The 24,858-nt window shown below is 38.0% G+C and overlaps 1 protein-coding gene across 1 annotated transcript in view; it reads left to right on the forward strand.

The window, feature by feature from the left end:
- The first annotated feature begins 24,048 nt into the window (after positions 1–24,048).
- Positions 24,049–24,858, forward strand: part of LOC132155696 (alpha-1,3-mannosyl-glycoprotein 4-beta-N-acetylglucosaminyltransferase C-like) — a 120,568-nt gene continuing 119,758 nt past the window's right edge. The window contains exon 1 of the mRNA XM_059564413.1: positions 24,049–24,434. The gene's annotated coding sequence lies outside the window, so the exon portion shown is untranslated. The remainder of the gene's footprint in view (positions 24,435–24,858) is intronic.

The following is a 24,858-nucleotide window of genomic DNA, read 5'->3' on the forward strand; positions in this document are numbered from 1 at the left end:
ACAGTTCATAAAGATAGTTGCACTATTTTTTTTTGTTGCACTCTGAATATTTATCACTCATTTTGTGTGTAGTTTGTGCACTGTTTTTGCACTGTATTGAAGACAATTTGTGCGACTGTTTTTTACTATATGCTGCATAGTTTGCCTTTTTGTTCATACTCATATTGAAAATATATTTCTCAGAAGAAGAAAAAAGAAATGCAATTTATCTTTAAAAGAAAATCTAAATTAATGTTTTATGCCTTCATTTGATAACCAGAAAAATGTAAATACACAACATAATTCCTGAGGGGAAAAACATTTCATAAGGCTATTTTAAGAAAAAAATTAATAAATGAAGTTGTTTTTATGCATTTACATAATTACACATGCTAAAAAAATAAAACATATGGTGAAAAAAAAATAAAACATTTCATAGGGCCCTAAACATGTAATTTTTGTTAAAATTTTAATAAATTGCTGTAAAAATGTATGTGTTATGATTTAAATTAATTAGTCATGCTTTTTGATGAATACAATTAAATTTAACCATTAAAAAGGAGTTGAAAAAAAATAAAACAGATTTTATAGGTCCCTAAAAAAAGTAAAGTAATAAGTAATAAGTAGTGAAGTTACTTTTCAAATGCTAGTAAACTAGTAAAGTAATCTCATTACAATTTACAGAAGTAACTAGTAACTAGTAACTAATTACATTTTTTTAGGTAACTACCCCAACACTGGTCACTAAACAACAGTGTTTTTAAGATTCAAGATTCAAGAATCAAGGTTTTTATTTGCCACATATACGATTATATAGAGCATATATAACCAGCAGTGAAATGTGAGTCAGGTCCGCTCCATGGACAGTGCAATTATTAAAGAATACAACACAGATGAATATATACGAGTATACTGTAGAATTAAATATAGAATAGAAAATAATGTGCATGAAAGTATACTGTAATCTATATATTAAGATTTAGACTGACAGTCTAAACCTGTTTGCACATTCGCAAGAGGCGAATGTGCAAACAGGTTTAGACTGTCAGTATGTCAATGTAAGGTAGAGAATGATGAATATCTTACTGATTAAGTAATTATTAAGACGAGACATGTAAATGTTAAGAGGCTGGTTTTGAGTATAGGAGCCTGATGGCCTAGGGGAAGAAACTCCTCCAAAGTCTCTCGGTTTTTGCCATCAGGCTACGGAAGCGCTAACCAGATGGCAGCAAAGTGAAAAGATGTTTACTGGGGTAGATGGAGTCCTTGATGATTTTAACAGCTCTGATTTTGCAGCGTTTGAGGTAGATATCCTGCAGAGAGAGGAAAGCAGAACTTGAGATGCGCTCAGCTAAGTGCACAACTCTCTGCAGGGCTTTGCAATCTTGACTGGAGCTGTTCCCATACCACACTGAGATACACACAATACACTTTCTGTGGCCCCTGAATATAAAGTTTTCAGGATTGCTGGTGAGACCCTGAATTTCCTCAGCTGTCACATATGGTACAGTCTATGCCTGACTTTATTACCCAGTGTTTGAATATGGGTAGTCCAAGTCAGGTCCTCTGAGATGTTTACACTAAGGTACTTGAAGCTGCTCACCCTCTCCAAAGGGGTCCTGCTGATCATAAGAGGGGTATAGGGCTGCTGCTGTCTCCTCCTGAAGTCAACAATCAGCTCTTTAGTTTTGCTCACATTCAGAGAGAAACAATTGTCTTGGCACCAGAATGTTTACTGGAAGATCTACCTCATCCAAGTATGCGGTCTCATTATTGTTGTGAATGAGGCCCAGAACCACAGTATCATCAGCAAATTTGATAATAGAAGTGGAGCTGTGGGAAGACACGCAGTCATGTGTGTAGAGAGAGTAGAGCAGGGGACTCAGGACACAGGGCTCCTAATTTCTGGGTAATGGAGTTAGAGGTGAACTGGCCTACTTTCACCCCTTGAGGTCTGCCGGTGAAGTAGTCTTGAATCCAGTTGCAGAGTGAAGAATTCAGGCCGAGGCCTATGAGTTTAGAAGCTAGATTCATGGGGACTATAGTATTGAAAGCTGAGCTGTAGTCGATAAATAGCAGCCTTACATAGTTCCCGTTATTGCTGTCAATGTGCATGACAGAAGAGTGCAGGATTTGAGAGATGGCATCATCAGTGGATCTGTTGGGGCGATAAGCAAACTGAAGAGGGTCTAAAGTATCCGGGATGGAGGAGCAAATGTAGTTTTTTACCCGCCCCTCAAAGATCTTCATGACTATTGATGTGAGGGCAACTGGATGATAGTCATTCAGACAAGAGGGTTTATTGTTCTCAGGCACAGGGATGATGACAGATTTTTAAAGGAGGAGGGAACCACCGGGGTAGCAAGAGACTCATTAAAGATGGATGTAAACAAACCAGTGAGCTGATCAGCGCAGGACCTCAGAACACGGCCAGAAATCCCATCAGGTCCGGCTGCTTTCCTGCGTAAACTTTTTTTAGAGTCCTCCACCCTCTGCACCGGGGGTTCTTGAACGAGCCTTTGTTTATATTCCGGTGTGAGCAAAATAGCGGCATGATCCGATTTGCCAAAAGCCGGTAGTGAGCGAGCTTTGTAGGCATTCTTAAACTGAGAGTAGCAATGATCCATTGTATTCGGTCCTCTGGTTGGACAGGAAACATGTTGATACAAGTTCGGCATAACCTGCCTGAGGTTGGCTTTGTTAAAGTCTCCAGTGATGATAAAAGCTGCATCAGGATGTTTGTTGATGTTGCCGATGAGTGCATCGTGAAGCTTAGACAAAGCCAAGTCGTTGTCTGCTAGTGGGGAGATGTAAATAGCAGTAACGATGATCGATGAAAACTCCCGAATAGAATGGGTGGCAAATAATGGATAAATGATCCAGATGAGGTGAGCAGGAGCAAGACAGAGTGGAAATACTCCTGGGGTCACACCATTTCTTGTTAATCATGAAACACACTCCTCCACCTTTGGATTTACCAGCCTCAGCTGTTCAGTCCATCCATAAAACAGAGAAGCTATCAGGAGGCGTTACAACAGTGTCCGGGACCGAGGTCGTGAGCCATGTTTCAGACAAACAAAGGATGTTACAGTCCCTAATGTCCCGTTGGCAACTTATCTTGGCTCTAAGATTGTCCATCTTATTCTCCAGAGACTGGACATTGGCAAGCAGAATGCGCAGTAGAGGAGGACTTTGAGCTCTTTTCCTTAGTCTGTTCCGAATCCCAGCGCGTTTCCCGCTTTGTTTCTTGATCCGTTGCCTTAGGTGGTTATTCAGGTGGCCATTGTTCATCTCTGCTTTCCGGAGAATCTCAGATGGCCATGATGGATTGGAGGATAAAGTGTACTGAATCAGGTCAGTGAAGCGGTGACCAATGTCCAAAAGTGTTTATTTGTCGTAAATGATCAGTGCAGATGTTGTGTGTTAAAAGAGAAAGCAAAAGTAAGTAAAAAAACTTAATAAAAACACAATCTAAGTGGAGCGACCTGGACGGAGTCTGAACTCGGCTGCACCATCTTGGATGAACTGACATGTGAATTGGACTCTAGTTAACTAGATTGAATTGCACAGAAGCAAAGTGGTGAAGCAAGTGAAGCAAACTGTTATCAAAGCTGTTAATAAGAGTTTCATTGCCTCATTGTGCAATATGTAAGATCTTGGGTTCAACACTTTACACAGTAGTTAAATGAAGCACATTTTTCCTCTCTCAGTATGATTGCTGGTAACAGCACTAATTGTAGCTTCAGTATGGATTCAGATTATTAGTTAAAACTTAGTGAACTAATTTTCATTCTTAAGTAATAGTTTGAAAGTGCAAGTTGTCATTAAAAGCCTGCCATTAAAATTAGACATGGTCTGGTCTGATTCAAGAGAGCCATTACATTACTGGGCTACCATGACAACTTATCTAATTTTCTATTTGGCACACACATGGCCTCCACCTCTTTGATTAGACCTGGTGGAAGGGTGCAGTGCTGCTGATTCTGAGAAAAGTCCAGTAAATGATAGATGATGGATGCATATGGTGCCAGTGCTGGAAGTCAGCATGTACGGAGACGTGATTGGCCATGTCAGGGCTGAAACAGTGCACTGCTGCGAGCTGTGTTAACTAATGTGTCAGGTATTTGCGTCCTGTCTACGAGCTCACATTAGTTCAGCCCCGTCACCCCCCAGAACCATCCTAGGTCTAAAAAGACAACCCCCTCTGCAGTGCTTTTATGACATTAGCGATTGTGCCAGTATGCTGTCGGGTCTTTGTGGAGCTGCTGCTAGCATTTTGTGAGGAGACTTTAATAAAAATACAAATGAAAACTGCGACAGAATGCCGCCAAGAGCAAACAAATAATGAGAGCGATTTGTTTTTTTCTGGGATGCTGGTGAAGTGTATGTTTACTGGAAGATTAGACTGTCTTCTATGATCTTGTATATCTCAGCATCTCGCTTCAGTGCTGGGAATTCACTCTGAAATCAAGTTGTAACAGGCTAAAAAATACTGGCTCTAAATACTTCTAGATTACTTCTAGAATCTAAATAAATTATTATTTGGATAAAATTTCATTGAGAAAATATATTTCTTGGTATTAATAACACTGAATTTTATTGAAATGCCTTTGTTATTTCACTCAGTTTACCTCTCAAGTGTAGTTTTCCATTAATGGAGCTGTACTGTTACAAAAAAGAATTGCCTTTATCGCAATGAGGAGAGACAAACTGGTGTATAATACTGCACGATGTCGGTGTAAAATAGGTGTCCCACAACAATCACTTTCACAAACACACATTTTATATACAAAGAGACAGTGTCTTGTCAATGTTCATACTGTAAGCTGCTGTGAAATACTTACTTTTGATTTTATGAAAACAAATCTAAATGCTGCAACTACAGGCTACCACTGGATGTAATGTCCAGCCTTGAGTAGGTCTGGTTATTGATATAGATTTTCCAGTTGAGATCTTCATCTGATCAATCCCCATACTTATTCAAGATTGATCTTTTACTCCATGCAGTGGCGGACTGGGACAGTAAATCAGGCCGGGAATTTGACTCCACCCCAGGCCACCTCTGTTGCTGCAGTCACCACCACCCAATTCATGTGTCCACCTGACTGCTAAACTCTTTGGCTCTTTCAGTTGTTTGAATTGGGTTATACTTAAAAAATAAATCAAAATCCTTAGACTGTGGACGGGCAAAATAATCAAATGAAGTATCAAGAAGTATCAAGGCATTCACTGTCTCTGTCATCTTTCCCTTAATCCCCCTCTCTCTCCCTCTGCACATCGAGTTTCTCAGCAATATGAAATAAGCACTTTCAATAATCTATATTAATTATGCAGCCATCAATTGTATGTCCCAATGATCACAGTCCTACTACTGATGACCTTATAAATCCTAAAAGCACATATTTTTCTAAGAGTATAGTCAGCATGTTTAGTTTTGCTTATAACTTAAACTTTACCTGAAGGTACCTGCTCTGACTCAAAAGCTGAACTGTCCACCCTCTCTTGTTCAACAAGATACTGTTGCTTCCTTTGTCACCTTCGAAATAAATAAGCATTGTACACTAGGCTACATATTGTAGGCTAGAAATGGAAAATCAATTTCTGGTCAATTTTGGCACTAAAAAAAATATTGTATCTTCATATGTAAAACAGTGTGCTAGTTTGTCATTAAGATGCTCTTTTAAAACACCTATTATTATATACATTTGTAATTATTTATATATATATAAATAATTTTAATTTATTGTAAGTCGCTTTGAATGAAAGCGTCCGTCTGCCAAATGATTATGTAAATATTAGGGTGAAACAGTTCAACTTTTTCACAGTTCGGTTTGTTTCACGGTTTTAGAGTCACAGTTTCGGTATAGTTGTATGTGCTATGTTTATGAAAAAACTATACTTTCAAAAAATATATATATATATCTCAATATAAATAAACTGACTTTCAGGTTTTTTTTTTCTTTATTAAAGTAAAAAAAAAAAGCTTTTTAATCAAGAGCAGTGAGTGATTTCTTGGTTGTTGCTGTTCGATTAATATAAAGACTGTCACTTTAAGAGAGTGCACTGATGCAGTGTTCGTATTAGTATTGAACAAGAGTGAATGATAATTTGTAGATGTGTTTTTCATCGCTGTTGTTGTAATGCCTGGGAATCCAGAATGCGCATGCATCAATAGAAACATATATTATTTGAACGCTGTTTGTTTTATGTGTTATTTATAGTAAACCATATTACAGATGTTTTGTCAGATTTAAGTTGAACAGCGGTCCCAGCGCATGTCGAACCGTGTGTGGAGAACTGAACAGTTCGGTTTTTTCAGTTAACCATAGTAAATATAAATGTAATTCTGACCGACCTGCTCCCTTACTGGCGAAGATGGCTGGGATTTTGCAGCAACTGGCTGCGTCAGTGGCCAGGGCTTTTCTCCTTTCCGTCTCTGCTCCTCCTTTGAGTTTACGCTCCATTTTTTGCGGGATTTTCTAAGATAAAGCCTGTCTCTGAATATAGCCAATTAGCCAGTGCTTCGCTGATGTTTGGTCATGTGGTCAATTAATTAACAGTTGCATTACAGCCTATTGCACGTCAGCCTGATCGACTGCACAGCGGGAGCAGGCAGGCCAGAATGACCGTCAGGCCACCGGGAAATGTCCCGGTGCTCCCGATGGCCAGTCCGCCCCTTACTCCATGCCTATTGAAAACGTATCTGTACTGTAAATTTCCATACTGCATATGACACTGCATTCTGTTGAAATCTGTTGTTATTATTATTATTTATTATTATTTAATTTTTTATTGTTTTAGCAATGTACTGTGTTAAAATCCTCCCTGTGTTTTCTGCCTTTTCAGGTTCAGCACGCCACCGAATCTTCAACACCATGGTAAAATAAATCATATTTTCATGAGGTGTGAATGTGAATTTGCAGTTTACATTAAGTGACATATTAAAAAGCCTGTGTACCAAAGACAAATTTTTTATTTCTATTGAGAAATGTCCTCACAACCTATAACCAATACCAATCCAACCGCTGTAGTACATTTTACAGACAAATGATTCATATGAGGTGGTTATTTTAGTAAAATTAAATTTAGCCTTTTTCCTCAAACAAATTACTTAAAGGGGTCATATTATGCGATTTCAATTTTCCTTTCTCTTTGGAGTATTACAAGCTCTTGGTGCACAAAGAAGATCTGGAAAGTTGCAAAGACTAAAGTCTCAAATCCAAAGAGATATTCTTTATAAAAGTTAAGACTTGTCCACCCCCCCCCCCCCCAAACGGCTCATTTAAACACGCCCCCACATCTCTACAGCACTATGTGGGAAGATTTGCATTGAACATTTTCACTGTTGCCACCGGCCCCACTTTGTGGGGAAGCTGTGTGTTTCATTGTGAAAGTGAATCTACTTTGTTTGGCCTACCAAAAGAGCACGATATCCGCTTCATCATGTCAGATGTAATGTAGCGATCAGATGTTACAGATGTAAAGGATTTGCCACTGATGATTCAAACGCACGTTTTGAGCAGTGTAGAGTAGCACTTGTTATTTGTCATTATAGCACTTAAATATCATATCATTGTTTTTGATTGCTTCCATTGTCCTCATTTGTAAGTCGCTTTGGGTAAAAGCGTCTGCTAAATGACTAAATGTAATGTAATTTCTCTGATCACAAATGCAGACATGGTTTTATGTTTACACGGCGTGATATGCAATGCAACGCGTAAAGAGACGTTATAAGTCATTATAATCTTTAATTATGTTCCCACTGAATGCAATAACTGCCTCGTTTGTAATGGGTTTTATTGTTTTTGTCCTGTCATGCTGGCGTTCTGACTGTGACATGCCATAACAGTATATTTCGAGGGGCGTAACATTTCTGTCAGATGCTTGAAACATTTGGCTAATCAGAGCACACCTCGCTTTTCAGAACGAAACAATAATGTACATTATGTGGAAAATAATGTTTTTTTTTTTTTTTTTACCTTAAACAGCATAAACACATTTTATTACACCAAACACACAAAATAATGTTCTTTTTAGCAACATCATATGACGCCTTTAAATGAAACTTTGGTCACACTTTATTTTAAGGTCCAATTCCCACAATTAACTAACCATTAACTATGACTTTTGCCTTAGTTAACTCCTAATTTGCTGCTTATTAATAGTTTATAAGGTAGTTGTTAAGTTTAGGGTATTGGGTAGGATTATGGATGTCATGCATTATATTTACTTTATAAGCACTAATAAACAGCCAATATGTTAATAATAGGCATGCTAATTAGCAACTAGTTATTAGTGAGAATTATACCCTATACTAAAGTGTTACCGAAACTTTTAACATTTCATGAGAACAGAACACGAGTTCAAACTTACATATAGGTGGATTGAGCAAATAGTAGGCATTTTTGGTGCGCTGTACTGAGGGACGGCTCTGAGCTCGGAATATAACCCGAACCCAGAAAACTCCCCCAATACATAGTATGGGATGAAAATAGTTTAAAAGTGAGAAGTTGGGGTGGAAGTGGGACAGAGGTTAGTTGGCTGTATATATACAGTATACGATATTGCACTATTTAAGCTGATTAACTGAACGAGTTCCACCTGTGCTGAATTGGTTGATTATCTGATCATGTTCCTCCCGAACCTTGTTAATTAAACATAATTTGTTTTAAAGCAGCTTCACAGCAGTAAACAGGAAAACAGCAGAATCAATTATGGAAAATCTATTTTGGAGACACGTATAAATTCTGCTCTAAAGCAGCTCTAAAAGACAACAGTGTCATTATTCAACTCAAGTCAGTTCAGTGTTGGTTCTGTTCAGTTCAATAACAGTGTAAAGTCCATCTATTTTTAAACAAGTTCAGTTTACCTTTATGCAATTCTACAGAAGGCAGCATTGTTGTTATTCAGCTCAAGTCAGTTCAATGCTAATTCAGAGAAATATTTTATTTCTGAATTTAAAACAAATGCACATTATAACTGAAATGTACCCCAGTGCCCATGGCACTGAAAGTCTACTTAAAACTTCAATTCAAAAGGTCACATGGTTTTATTAAAAACTCTGCATCTACAGTATGTTTGTTGACATTTAGACAAGTCTCGTAGACAAGTTTGGCTGAACTTGTGATGCTGGAGTCAGTGTGAGCAAGTGGGCAACACCCATTGCTCCAGTTCTAAAGAAAGATGGAGGCATTAGGATTTGTGGGGACTTCAAGGTCATTGTAAATTCAATTCAATTTAATTCAAGTTTATTTGTATAGCGCTTTTTACGATACAAATCATTACAAAGCAACTTTACAGAAAATTACGTTTCTATAATATTTAGTAGTAGCTTATAAGTGGTGACTGTCAGTTTGTGCGCATATGACAGGATTTTTCTGAAAAATTAATACAAGATGTAGTCAGCCAGACGATTAACATTATTAACTGCAATTATTATATGATGCTGTCACACTTGTAGCAATATTTGTAAGTTCTGTTTGCTGATTCAGGGTTAGCATCATCTGGGGTCCTCTGAGGGGGTCAGCATCATCTCTTCTCAGGTGTTCTTGATCCAGACTCGAGCTTGTGTATATACTAGTTACCACGGGATGTAAATCCTGTGGCAAAACAGAGAAACATATAGAGACATCATTAGCATAGCTGCTGTTCCAACAAAGTAAAATTAATTAGTTTAACCCAAGCAAAAGAATAAGAATGCGCATTTGATCAGATGCAACTGCAGTCACAATTTAAGAGATGCATTATTTGAATGCTTGGCGAAAGAGAAGTGTTTTTAATCTAGATTTAAATAGGGAGAGTGTGTCTGAACCCAGAACATTATCAGGAAGGCTATTCCAGAGTTTGGGAGCCAAATGTGAAAAAGCTCTTCCTCCTTTAGTGGACTTTGCTATCCTAGGAACAACCAAAAGTCCAGCGTTTTGTGAACTTAGGGAGCGTGATGGATTGTAACGTGGTATAAGGCTAGTTAGGTACGAAGGAGCTAAACCATTTAGGGCCTTATAGGTAAGTAATTATAATTTGTTAACTGATACGGAAATTAATAGGTAGCCAGTGCAGAGACTGTAAAATTGGGGTAATATGATCATATTTTCTTGACCTGGTAAGGACTCTAGCTGCTGCATTTTGAACTACCTGTAGCTTGTTTATTGAAGAAGCAGGACAACCACCTAGAAGTGCATTACAATAGTCCAGTCTAGAGGTCATGAATGCATGAACTAGCTTTTCTGCATCAGAAACAGGTAACATGTTTCGTAGCTTGGCAATGTTTCTAAGATGGAAGAATGCAGTTTTTGTAACATTGGAAATATGATTTTCAAAAGACAAGTTGCTGTCTAATATAACACCCAGATTTTTGACTGTAGAGGAAGTAACAGTACATCCGTCTAGTTGCAAATTGTATTCTACAAGATTCTGTGTACTATTTTTTTGGTCCAATAATTAATATCTCTGTCGTATCCGAATTTAATAGGAGAGAATTATAGGTCATCCAATCTTTTACATTTTTAACACACTCTGTTAGCTTCGATAATTTAGAGGTTTCATCTGGTCTCATTGAGATATATAGCTGAGTATCATCAGCATAACAGTGGAAACTAATCCCGTATTTTCTAATAATATTACCAAGGGGCAACATGTATATTTAAAATAGAAGGGGACCTAGGACAGATCCTTGTGGCACTCCATATTTTACTGGTGATAAATGAGATGACTCCCCTTTTAAATAAAAAAAAAAAATGGTAGCGATCAGACAGGTAGGATCTAAACCATCTTAGAGCCTTCCCTTGAATACCTGTATAGTTTTGTAATCTATCTATGAGTATGTTGTGATCTATGGTGTCGAACACAGCACTAAGATCAAGTAAAGCCAGCAATGAGATGCAGCCTCGATCTGACAAAAGAAGCAGGTCATTTGTCATTTTAACAAGTGCAGTTTCTATGCTATGGTTGGGCCTGAAACCTGACTGAAATTCTTCATACAGATCATTTTGTGCAGGAAGGAGCTCAATTGAGCAGACACAACTTTTTCTAAAATTTTAGACATAAATGGAAGATTTAAAATAGGCCTACAATTTGCCAGTCCACTAGGATCTAGTTTTGGTTTCTTAATAAGAGGCTTAATAACTGCCAGCTTTTATGGTTTTGGGACGTGACCTAAAGATAATGACGAGTTAATAATATTGAGAAGCTGTTCTTCGGCTACAGGTAACAACTCTTTCATTAATTTAGTGGGTACAGGATCTAAGAAAAATGTTGTTGGTTTAGATACAGTGAAAAGTTTATTTAGCTCTTCCTGTCCTATAGTTATAAAGCACTGCAGTTTATCTTTGGGTGCGATGGATGAAACTGAATTGTTAGACGCTGTAGAATCTACATTCGCTATTGTATTTCTAATGTTATCTATTTTATCAGTGAAGAAATTCATAAAGTCATTACTATTAAACGTTGATGGAATATTTGAACCCAGTGGTGTCTGGTTATTTGTTAATTTAGCCACTGTGCTAAATAAAAACCTTGGATTGTTTTGGTTATTTTCAATGAGTTTGTGGATATGCTCTGCCCTGGCAGTTTTTAGAGCCTGTCTATAGCTGGACACACTGTTTTTCCACGCAATTCTAAAAACCTCCAAGTTAGTTTTTCTCCATTTGCATTCAAGACTGCGAGTTTCTTTCTTGAGAGAGTGAGTATTACTGTTATACCATGGCACAGTACGTTTTTCTCTAATGTTTTTCAGTTTGATGGGGGCAACATCTTCTAATGTATTAGAGAAAATAGTGCTCATGTTGCCAGTAATTTCGTCTAGTACATGTGTAATTTTGGTGGCTGGAATGATAGTTCTGCCCAGACGTTAACGCTGAGCCATATAGTTAATATCAGTGATACGTAGCATGCACGATACAAGGCCTACTGTATTTTCTGGATTATAAATTGCATTTTTTCAACACAAGCAAGCAAAACATGTGCAAAGTGCTCACATTTGGATTGGTGAATGAGCACTATACACAGTCTTTGTATGGGTCATGTCTCACAAAGCTCTCAAAGCTGTTCATAGCTGATAGAGGGATTTTAATTGCTTTCCATGTATTTAATTAGGTCTGTTTGTTTGAAATCAGCATTGAGAAGACGAAAAAAAAGATAGTGCTGGAATTCATTAGAAAGAAATGCCATTTTTCATGTTTGGAGGCAAATGGGTAGTGGCTTTGGAATAACATGAAGGAAATTTCTATCACACTCTTTCTATCGCCATCAACCTTGCAAGGGCAAAATTGCATCTTCAGAGAGCACAGAGGCTGCCAGAGCTGCTGTGTTGTTCCTAATTCTGCATGGAAGAAAACAATAGAGTTCAAAGTAAACTATCATCCCGGGTGAGTCACATTTATAATGCCAGAGCACAAGTGATGTCCACTTTACTCCATTTCCTCTTGACTGAGACCTGTCTGTGCACCGGTTTATATTAAGATGAGATCATGTTAGAGAAGTGGTTCACATCTGTTTTTTTTCCTCCTTCAGATTTTGCATCAAACTGTGAACCAAGAACCCAAAATCTAATTTAAATCAGTCGCTGAAATGTATTTCCAATAACAGAACAGGCCCAGTAATGTGAAAATGTACTACCATTTTGGCCATTATTAATGCATAAACAACAGCAGAAGTGTGATTTTTACCAGCCTAACACAGGACAAACACTGTATTAGTATTAGACACATTACCAAGTGACAAATATATTTGATGTCAACAACAAAAAATATTGGAAGTTGATAAGCCTATTAATTTGTACCTTCACGATGCACATTTTATGGTTGTATTTTATTGTTTGCATTAATATTGTTTTTCGCTTAAGAACCACAGTGCAACAGCAGTGAAAGTCTTTCACAGGATTTATTTCCATGTAATGTCAATTCATAGAATCAATATAGGTGGAAATAGATGCATAATAAGACTATATATAATACTACTAGTAAAGAATTAGTAAATGTGTAACATTTCAAAAGAGATAAACAAAAACTTTAACAAAGAAGAACAATCTTGAATGAGACCTGAAAAATCAGATTAATAATATCACATTCTGTTGGCTAGGAGAGAAGGACATAAATGTGAATCACAGAAAAATATACCCAGTTTCCCATGTCTGTTTGTCTCCTCACTTTCCCTTTAGCAGGCCAAATACACAGCAGGCAGAGCCAAAACGGACATTTTTAACAAAAAATGGCATTTCAGATTATTTCTGCTAAGATGCTGAGACACATCTCTTTTCTGAGTCTCAGTGAGTCTACATTTTCGAAACAATAATGCAGTTATGTCGACTGTTTTCACCCTATTAAAGCAAAAAAGTAGCAGACATTTATAATATTAGTTTTTAGTTCTTGACAGAATCAGTGTTTTTGAATCAGTGATTCACACATTTACAAATTTACAAAACAAATCAGTGTTTTTAAATGAATCAGTTAAATTAGCTATTTAGTGAATTTGACTCATTTACTTGTTTTCTGCAGATGGTTGAATGAGATATTTATTGTCTCATTCACTAGTTTTCTGCAGATGGTTGAATGAGATAGTATTGTCTCATTCACTAGTTTTTGACCTAACTGATTGGATGAATTATTCAAGGACTCACTCACTCGTTTTTTTCTTATTGAATATTTCACATTTGTGAAGAATCATGCCTTTCTATTTTTGGTGCTGATCAGAGGTTTGCATCTTGCTGTGTAGCTTCTGTAATTCTTTTTCTCAGCTGATCAGGTCGTCGTTGGTTGTTGATGTCACCGGTAGTTTCTAAACTCTTGATTCCTCCATGCCCTTTGTTTTTCCTATAGTTCTAAGTGACTTCTTCTTTTCTTTAAGCATCCAAATTGCTTGCTTTTCTTTTAGAGTCAGCTTCCTCGTCTTCATCCTGGTTTGTGTGTGTCATCATCGAATCCAAGACTTAGAATGCAGAAGCAATGGATATAACTGATAAGACACATTCCCGGCTTTTAATATCTAAAGAATGAATGCAACAAGACACAGCTGAACACTTAGAAAGACCTGTGAGGCAACTTTTCCAATACTTACGCTCACATCAGATAGGGAAATGAAACTTTAAAAGTGCTGATCTTCATAGCTGGTAAAACATCTTTGTGTGTTGAATCACCCAATAATAAAATGTGACATTCTGTAGTTTTGTCTCATATACATCTTTTAATCATATTTAAAGATTTCTTGACTCCACAGCAAACAGAACAATTTTGTCCAATACTTATGGAGGGCACTGTGTATATATATATATATATATATATATATATATATATATATATATATATATATATATATATATATATATATATAACTTTTGTTCCTGAATGTATAAGCATTTCGGACAATGATTTAGTAACTCATTTGTTTTATTCCCGAATGAATCATTTGTTACAATGAATCAGTCACTTGATGTAACTGTAACTTGTAGAATGAGCCATATTCCCACCAAACACAGCAGAATGCTAAAAACTTTTCTAGGACACAGAATATTAAGTTAAAATTAGAATGACTTTTCTTTTCTATCTACAAAAATCAATGATATGTTAAGAAAATTTATAGTACTGATTTCAGCACGCCGATCAGTTTGCAAAGGTTTTATCCAAGAGAGTAGAAACTTAATGACAACAGGGATTTCTGGCAATTAAGACAATTAGTTCTTTTGATTTACATTGCTGCAGATTGTGGATTACTGCAGTGCACCGATGGGCATTCTGAATTGGCTTGGGCAACATGGAGTTGAGTCAAGGAACTCCGACAAACAAATATCTAGCATGAAATCCTGTCCCTGTTGGCAAAAGAGGTAAAGTAAGACAAAATAATTTTAATAGTTAGATTGCTGTTATAAGTGAGAATGTTATGCAAATTCACATCAAAATGAATATAGCAGCAGTCGATCCCACAAGAGACAAATATGCATGCATCAAGATAAGTGTTTGGCTTATTTATTATGCAATCAAACTCTATTTACAGATGTTTCACCCACATCATCCTCACTATATAGAATTTCCCGTAAATCTCCCCTTATAGCATCCTTGTTTAATTAATGCTAGAGAATAAAACTCAAAGCGCACCTACTTGGCACTTAGCACACGTTTGAACTCGGGGGTTGGGACTGATCCACATAATGACAAGCAAATTATGTTTCCAAGTCCCTCCACCATGATTCAATGCAAATGCATTCAGAGAGCATATCAACCTCAAAGGACAAGCGTAAACACTTTAAGAGCGTATCGATCTCCCTGTGTCACTGGATGTAATAGACTTTGTGTTTCTGACCAAATCCTGAAAATGTCTACCTTCATCTTCAAGTCCGCTGAGAACAGGGTTAGATAAACCCGAATCGATGTGACCTAGCACACTCTGATTTTTTTTAGACCTAAATAACAATGATGATTCTGCAAAGTCTGTGGTGTACCACCAAGTAGAAGTGATTTGCAGTAAAACTATAACCTCTTTAAGTGCCTATAAATGTACTGTGGTTGTTCACAAGCTAAAACATCCAATAAGGCTGTATTAAACCTCCCCCAATTAAATCCAGCATGAGATCTGTTTCACACTCTGTGACATTTTTAGAGAACACACACTGACAGACAATAACATCAGTGAGGTGATGTTATTGTGAAAAAACAGTGATCGCTGTATAACTGTGATTAGAAAACAAGGTTTTCCTTGTAAAGTTGGAAAAGCAGTCTCTCACACTCCCTAAAAGGTGTTTTCCCTGCATTACTAATTTAAAGCTTCACAGCTGCCCATATCTGAAAATAAAAATCTACATCACTTATCTGCTTGGCAAATTAACAACTCCAGTTGTCAGGAAATGATGTATTATTGCATGTGCAACCCAAGCTCAATAAAAAAAGCATGCCTGTACTCCAATACTGATGCATACAATTCAAAATTCACAGCAGTTTTCAGCTGAAATTAACATTCCTTTTCACGCAGATTATGATTACAGTGCAGGTTCCACATTCCTTGCACAATACTACAATACATTATCACCTCAAATACTCTTACCATACTGCATGTTTTGTAAACTAATACAAAAATGTTTTATATCTTCATATTTGTGGCTTTTCCAATGTACTGTAGTAAGCTTGCTCGGCAGCTCACCTAGTAACATTGCTCTTCCGTTACACACACAAGCGTGCAAAATCAAAGTGCTCAAAGCCATGTAAAAACAATGTAAAATGGTGTGGTTGCTTCAGAAAATAATTTTTTATCTCACTATTGGTTAAGTTTAGGGTAAGGTTTAGTGTAGGTGGTGTGCTATCTTCAAATGCACTAGAGCATTAACCTTTCAGTGCCCCTCACCAGGCATTTGATTTCTGAACTACAGCAATATGTGCATGAATAAACATAATATAAATGTGACTGTGCCAACATTTTTTGTTTTTCAAAGAAAATCGAACATGCTTAGAGCCGATTTCATTTGGAAACTGCCGTGAAATGTGCAAAAAGCAACACAATATAGTTTTTGCTAAAATGTCGGTGTAGCCGGGTGAGGTATAGCCCAGGATTGGCTTATGCTATGCCAGCCTGTGAACCTATCAGTGTCCTTGCTCCTTTGTGATTGGTTAACACGGTTTAAATCCTATGAACCTACATGTATCAGTGTTGGCATACTATAAAAAGGGAAAGGTTTGATTACTCAGGAGACATCGTCTTTGGTACTAGACCCTTGTGGAAGTACATCATTATGAACAAAGGATTGGGCTTGGTGCATCTTCCTGTTGTGTTTTAGCAGTTGGGCCTTTTTCAGCGTGCTAGTGGCCATGGTCTTGCGTGGTGAGCGACCATGCATTTTGCTACATGGTGTAACTGCACATCCAGTGGTTTCCAGTAACTTGGTTGGAGATGAATGTTCATCAGTGATGTGACTGCACTACTGCTTTGTTTTTAGTGTTTGTTGGGTGACTGTTTTAACTTATGGTGGGTATGGTGTGATATGAAAATCCAAAATGCCCCCACTGGCTTCTTTTAGATTGTATCCAAAAACCAATGTGTTGAACTTTCATTTGTGTATAAATAAATTACTTAATGCATGTCTCCATGCTCACCCTGCCTTTGGCCACAAACCTGTGTGCCCTTGCATTGGGTTTTTATGTCCTGGTATATTTGGGGTGGCGTAGTTGATTTTTATAGGATTTGTATCCATTTTTGGTAACTTCCCCTACCTGACCAACTATTGCCACATCGGCATATTTTTCCATGAGCCTGGGTTGCACATGCCTGTGTGTGTCACATTTTATGTTTTATTTATGGTGCACATTGTAACATTATATTTCCTCTATCCAGCTGTACTTCTGTGTAAAGCAACTGCTGTGAGGAATCAATACAAGCTGCATATCTCAAATAAAATTGCCCTCAAGTGGGATATCCTCACCACTGTAGATTGTATGTTCTTAGAGATTTATTATGTATTCATTAGCTTTCTAAAATGCTGGGAAATCCTGTCCAGACAGGCATATAAACACACATACCCTTGGGACCATGAGCTCATTGGGCTTGTTGTCAGGGAGTATTGTGGACTACAGAGCATCAATGACAAACTTCTAGATGAAGAACAGTAGAGTAGTAAATCCTCTTAGATTCTGCTATTATAGCACATATTCACACTCCTTTCAAATATTTCCCTCTGAGATCAATTCTTTCTGGTTCTTTTACTCTGTCAAGGTTGAGGCTGATGTATTGAAAGGGCTTTTCAACATCAGCGTCTTGTTAATTTTAGAAACAGTTTGTATTTTCCTTTTGAATTGTAGACATATCTGTGTACCTGAACTTTATAGCTACACTTTCTCATAGAACATTATGGAGTTAACAGTGAACATATTTCTATATAACAGCACCAAAACAAAATCATCTTTTAGGGAGAGCACATATTTTTAGCTATAATACAGGACAAAAATGGACATTGTACTAGAATCATTTGCTATATAGAGGTGCGCCTTTGAAGTTGAGTTGCCATAGATGATAATGATGTCATAGACAGCTGTACTCTTTCATTCTCTTAAAAAAAAAAAATTGAAAAAAGTTTGTGGTCAGTAAGTAAAAAAAAAAAATTACTTTTACACAGAAAAAAAAGGTTTTCACTCAGAAATTGTTTGTAGAAAACACAATTACACACAAAAAGTAGCACATTGAATGAAACATGAAATGTAAAAAAATTAAAAAATTAAAAATGCCAGTTTGATCACCTAGTACAGTGCGCCGTCCTCTGAAGATGACCTTTAGGAGGATTTGGCCACCACTGTGGAGTGGACACTGGCAAGAAACGGATCTCCGTTCCCCGTCTGTTCCCAGGAGAATCTCACCAGTTCCACTCCCGACCCAGTGCTCAGCCAGCCATCTTCCCACTGTGCGGAGCTTAAGCCCAAGCCCACCACTGACGGACAGCCAGAGCCCGCCGTGACAGAAGGGAGCGACAGTGCCGAGGATCACCCCAGAGCCTGAGCCTGTGACGCCATACCAGGTGCGAGAACCGGCTACAGAGCTCACCATGGGGGAGAGCGTCATGGACATATAAGAGTTCATGTCTGTGCATTCCTTGTTTTTTCGGGTCTACCAGTTTTGTACGTGTGTCTTCCTTCCCTTCCGCGTGTGGATTTACCCTGTGTGTTGGATTTAATAAATGACAGTTTCGTTTATCAATGGCTCCTTCGTTCCTTCCAGCAGCGTTTTGTGATAATAATATTAATCAGTTTTTGTTTTCATTGTAGTTTAAGTATATTTTAAGTATAAAGTATGTATAGCTTTTACTTATTTTAGTATCCCTGTTGTGTTCTTAAGGAACATTTCGAGAGCAGTTTTACTCAGGTCTGGTTGTGCTTATTCTAACAGCAGCATGGTTTTCGGATGCCAAAGAATTTGTCCTTTGCTTTCCACTCACTCTGTAATTTGTAGGCATTGCACAAATAGTCCAATTATCTTTATACCTGTGATTCCAACCCAACCTTTGATCCCAACCTTCCCATTCCCCACTGTTGGCGATGCTTACAAAAATACGGGGTGGAAGCGGAGCAGGACGCCCTGCTAGTAATGTTGTCACAGCTATTAAAAATCTAGTCTTCATCAACATTAGACTAATTTGGAATGTGCGGATTAATTGAAGGATATGACCTGCACAAGCAGATAATTGATGTGCTTTTCCAAACTGATCTTCAGTTCTTTCAACCAGTTGGTTTACATTGCAAATTCAGTCGAATGGCAATAGAAAAAATAATATCCAGACATTTGTTACAGATAATTAAATATTTAGATTGAAATTGCAAAACTGAACAAAACATACCTGTTAAAAAAATAATTAAGTAAATAAAGAAAATGTTGCAAAAATAATTGAACAAACTTTCTTCTCTAGTTAAAACCGCACTGGGTTTAATGGGAAATGGGTTTATATACTCATGAGACCAAGATACTTTAAACATGGTACTTCCCTGTTTGTTTTATTGTGCAAGCAGAGGATCAAATAGATTCATTCTATAGCTTTTTGGAGGAATATAAATCAAGCATTATACAAACAAACAGCAAAGTTTTGCTGAAAAACTCTTGGAAAGGGAACATGGAATTGAAAAGTGGCTTGGAAGCTGATAAAAGATTTTCATAGAAAGACTGTTTATTTTCATGAACTGATAAAATGTGACTACAATGAGAAATTATTTACAAGAATTCCCCTACTTTCAGATTATGTACTTGAATTTAAAGTTCACTGTTCACTACTGTAATACATTCTTTAGGTATGTAGTATGAAAGTAATTTACTCCGGTGTAGTTAAAGGGTTAGTTCACCCAAAAATGTAAATTATGTCATTAATGACTCACCCTCATGTCGTTCCAAACCCGTAAGACCTCGGTTCACCTTCGGAACACAGTTTAAGATATTTTAGATTTAGTCCGAGCGCTTTCTGTCCCTCCATGGAAAATGTAAAGGTAAATAAAAAAGGTAATAAGAAAGGTAATAAAAACATCATCAATGTAGTCCATGTGACATCAGAGGGTCAGTTAGAATTTGTTGAAGCATCGAAAATACATTTTGGTCCAAAAATAACGGAAAATACGACTTTATTCAGCATTGTCTTCTCTTCCGGGTCTGTTGTGAGCGCGTTCACAACACTGCAGTGTAGTAATGTCCGGTTCGCGAACGAATCATTCGATGTAACCAGATCGTCTTGAACCAGTTCACCAAATCGAACTGAATCGTTTGACACGGTTCGCGTCTCCAATAAGCATTAATCCACAAATGACTTAAGCTGTTAACTTTTTTAAAATGGCTGACACTCCCTCTGAGTTAAAATAAACCAATATCCCGGAGTAATTCATTTACTCAAACAGTACACTGACTGAACTGCTGTGAAGAGAGAACTGAAGATGAACACCGAGCCGAGCCAGATAACGAACGAAAGAATGACTCTTTCTCGAGTCAAGAGCCGGTTGCATCGGTTTTCGGATCACCAGTACACTGAACCGAGAACCGTTTCTGTCGGACGCGTCCGATTTGAGAACCGAGGAGCTGATGATACTGCGCATGCGTGATTCAGCGTGAAGCAAACTGACGTTTTCAATGGAGGGACAGAAAGCTCTCGGAAAATATCTAAAATATCTTAAACTGTGTTCCGAAGGTGAACGGAGGTCTTACGGGTTTGGAACGACATGAGGGTGAGTCATTAATAACATAATTTTAATTTTTGGGTGAACTAACCCTTTAAATAAGTGCAGTTTAGCAATAAGGTTTCTGTTACCTAAAGCACATAAACTTGACGACTTGCTCGGCTCCTAGCCATTTTTTTTTACATTTATTGTAGAAACTGACAGATTCTCAGCACCTGTAGCCTTATGGGATAGTAGTGGTTGCACACTTCAGTATCTCAACAGATGCTGTGTGTCATCCAGGTATTGTTTGTCTGTTTCATAAATACTACATATTCTGAAATCCTACTCATTTGGTGTTATCTTTTTGCATATTATATAGGATGGATATAAATGTCCTTTGAACTAAATTAACCTTTGACCAGGACAGGCAATTTTTGTCTGATTAAGCTCATTAGTTTAAGTGTATTAGTTCTATGGAGGTTGCATCATGCACATATGCAGTACATTCTTCATGTAGTTGAATGTGTCCTTGATGTGCCCAGACTGTAGAGAAATTCAGTTCTTTTGAATTATTGAGTCTGAGGTTTGAGGGTGCATGATTAAGGTTCCTCATTCAAATAGGTCTTTGATTCACACTGATGACATTGTGATAACATGTGGAAATGAATAGTTTGTGCCAAAAATAAAACTGTTGATTAGATATTTTGGTGGACGCATTCCAAATGATACTGTAGGGGAAAAAAGACAGGACTTTGCAAGGGTGGCAGGTACATTTTGTGATTCACATGTTGAGCTACGAGAGTCCCAAGGCAGAGGACGAGACAGAGAATACATTGAAACTCAATCTGTGTAATCAAATTTGAGTTTTCAGTTTCTTTATATTATTCATATTATGATTTCAGAGCATGACCAGGTTTATTACATTACATAGAAGGTTATCAAGCACTAAGATCATATAATGCATCATCACAATGAGGCTATTATGCAAATTAATTGTCACTATACTGTAATATTTTAAAATGCTATTAGTAGACAAAAACTCAGTAGTACTAAATATAACTATTCCATTTGCCTTTTCTTTATGGGAGTGCATTAATAAGATTAATGAATTGATGCACAGCAGTCTCATGAAGTCAGACCACTGACTAGACTGCAAAGGTCTGGTCCATATTCTGGCCATGAACCACCCACATAGACAGGAAAAGTGGTTTGCATTGTTCATACATGTCATTCAACAGCTTCAAAATATCTTGCAAACTTTGGCAAATGCAATGTTCATTTCCTTCTGTGATTGCTGTGTTAAATGAATAGTTCACCCAGAAATTAAAATTTGCTGAACATTGGGGTTGGCGGGGCCCCAGAGCAGGCTGTAACAGTGGGCCCTGTTTGAAACTTTTAATTTGTATGTTCGTTTATTTGTGCTGTTTACACAATATTTAAGTTTGTAAGTGTCTAGGTACAGAAACCGAATAATCAAATGTGATTTAGCACTGCATAGTCTTCAATGTAAAAATTAAATACAGTCAGTCAAAACAAAATGTATTCAGACACATTTTTCACATTATCAGTTTATTTGCTATACTTGTTGGGTGGGAACCAAGGAGGAGGTTCCGGTGGAGGACAGAACCCCGGGAGGGGGCCAACAGACAGAGACCACAGAGGGAAGAGCCAGGGAGGAGACTGTGGAGGGAGGAACCCAGAGCAGGAGGAGCCAGGCAGGACCCAGGCCACAGCAATGATGGCGGCTCCAGAAGGGATCCAGAAGGGATCCAGAAGGTCATGGTGGAGCCGGAGAGATCGAGGACTGAGGTGAAGCCAGAGGGAAGGAGGAGCCTGACAGAGCCTGAGGGATGGAGCAAAGAGGCAGAGCCAGAGGAGTGGAGTCCCGGGGCGGCGGATGGTTGACAACAGACCAGGCTGGAGCCGGAGGGATGCGGGAGCCCGGCGGAGCTTGTGGACTGAAGGGCTAAGGTGGAGAGGGAGCTAGGAGCCATGGTGGAGCTGCTGGGTCGAAGAGCTGAGGCGGAGTCCAGGACTCAGAGGCTGGAGACAAGGGATCCTCCAGCCAGATGCCGATGGAGAGTGGCAGATATGAAGCGAATCCAGCACATAGATGGTGGGCTGAGGATGAGCAGAGGGGCTGATAGGTGACAGTGGTGGCAATGGAGAACCAGAGGAGACAGGAGAAGCCAGGAGAGGGAGGAAGGGTGGGAAATCCAGACTGATACATAGTTCCAGGCAGACAGATCATTCAGGGATGCCAGAGTTCATAATGCGGGAGCCATGAGCTCAGCCATGGGCTCAGCCATGGGCTCCTATAATCGTTACCACCTTTCACCCCACTAGTGACGGCCCTGGACATATGCACAAATCAAGCACCATTTACTAGTGAAAACAGTCCAAAACAGTTGAATTTTAATGTGGGAGGACAGCAGGGGATGGACTTTTTCACTTGAGGAAGAATTTTTATAGACTCATATGTTGGCCAGACGCGACTGTTTAATGTTTAAATATCTTAATGATGGATTTGTTTCTTATAAACATGCAGCTTTTCCTTTTTACAAGACACTGATTGATGAACTGAATTCGTGTTGATTATTTGTGAATTATTGTGATGATTTTATCAGCAGTTTGGACTCTCATTCTGACGGCACCCATTCACTGCAGAAGATCCATTGATGATTAAATGATGTAATGCTAAATTTGTTCTGATAAATTTAAAACAAAGTAATGGCTTGCATGAGGGTGAATATATATATGTATATATATATATTCCTTTTTGGGTGAACTTTTCCTTAAATTAAGGCCTAGTAAACACAACTTATATGCCATAACTTTCTTCAGTTAAGCAAAGACAAACAGAATTTTTGTCATTTAATTGGCAGAAAACATGAAATACTCAGGGAGAATTCCTTCAAGTCAGGAAACTCGGCGTCGTTTTGGAATGAGAATTTCAGTAAAAGCAACAGCTAACTCCCCTACTATCATCTAAAAAATATAACAAAATTAGAAGCTTTAGATCCAAAACAAGACTGAGAAAAACGAATGCACGCAATCAACACCAGCAGGGTGGACCACTGCTCCTTTTAAGCCTGTCCAAAAAGACCACTTCTGAATTAATAAATAAATATTAATGCAGTAAGAAAAATATAAATATATATATAAAAAAAAAAAATATATATATATATATATATATATATATATATATATATGTAAACAATATATAGGTTTACATAAATGCTATTTATATTATAAATTATGATACATTAAATTTATTAGAAATATAACTATGCATAAACGTAATACTTTCAATTACCATATAGCCAGTATGTGTTTGCCTTTGCCTCATCTTTGTAATTAACAACAAACATGCTGTCATGTCACTGACAGAGACGACCTAACGGTTTGTTGTTTTCAGCATTTCGCCGTCTTTCTAGTAGGCTCATCACATTGGGTGACCGCTCTACGTCGGGTCGCACCACGATCGAGCATCTCGGCGGCTGCGCTCCCATCCTCAGTCGGCATGAGAGGGAGTACACGGCGGCCGCGGAGAACCGACTGCGCTGCGATAATTACAGCCATATTTCTACCAATGTAGTCAACAGCACCGGGATCCGAGTTGTTTGTTTCAGTTAACACAGGGCAGACACCGTGGCTGGAAAAGGAGTCTGCAAGACGTCAGACTATTTAGTGAGTTGCCTACAGAGACAGATCTTTTTGGACATCGTACCGCGTTCGTGCGCGCTCCGGGCAGCATTCATTCACTGTAGCTGTCAGCACACACACATGTACAGTATGTGTGAACGTGCGGAGAAGTTGAAGATGCCTCTCTGAATCATCTGGACGTTTGGATCGACGGTAAGAGCACGTATTTATTATGGGGGGATTAAAATACTGTTACCGACTTGATTTTGTTAGGGAGCGGGACTCGCACCTGTGCATGCAACCTCTTCCTAAAACAATTTACCACATTCTTCGTCGCTTTGCACGGGTCTGTGTTGTGTTCATGCCCAAAGCCTCAAAGTTGTCAGATTTCTTTTCCTCTGCTCGCTGTTGACATCTGGGGTATTTTAAGATAAATAATAGGTGACTCAACTGGCATAAAGTTAGATATAGATAGATATATAACCTACATGTGTCATATTGCCCTTAAGGCATTAAAAGCTTGCTGTGCTGTAATGGTTAAGATTTATTTAGAGAATGTTAACTTTATAGAACATTGTGGCTGTGTATCCTGTTTATCTGTATTCTTGTGCAGTCTTAAGTGCTGTAAAAGTATTTT

The sequence above is a fragment of the Carassius carassius genome, chromosome 13, assembly GCF_963082965.1.
Source record: "Carassius carassius chromosome 13, fCarCar2.1, whole genome shotgun sequence".
Taxonomy (NCBI): domain Eukaryota; kingdom Metazoa; phylum Chordata; class Actinopteri; order Cypriniformes; family Cyprinidae; genus Carassius; species Carassius carassius.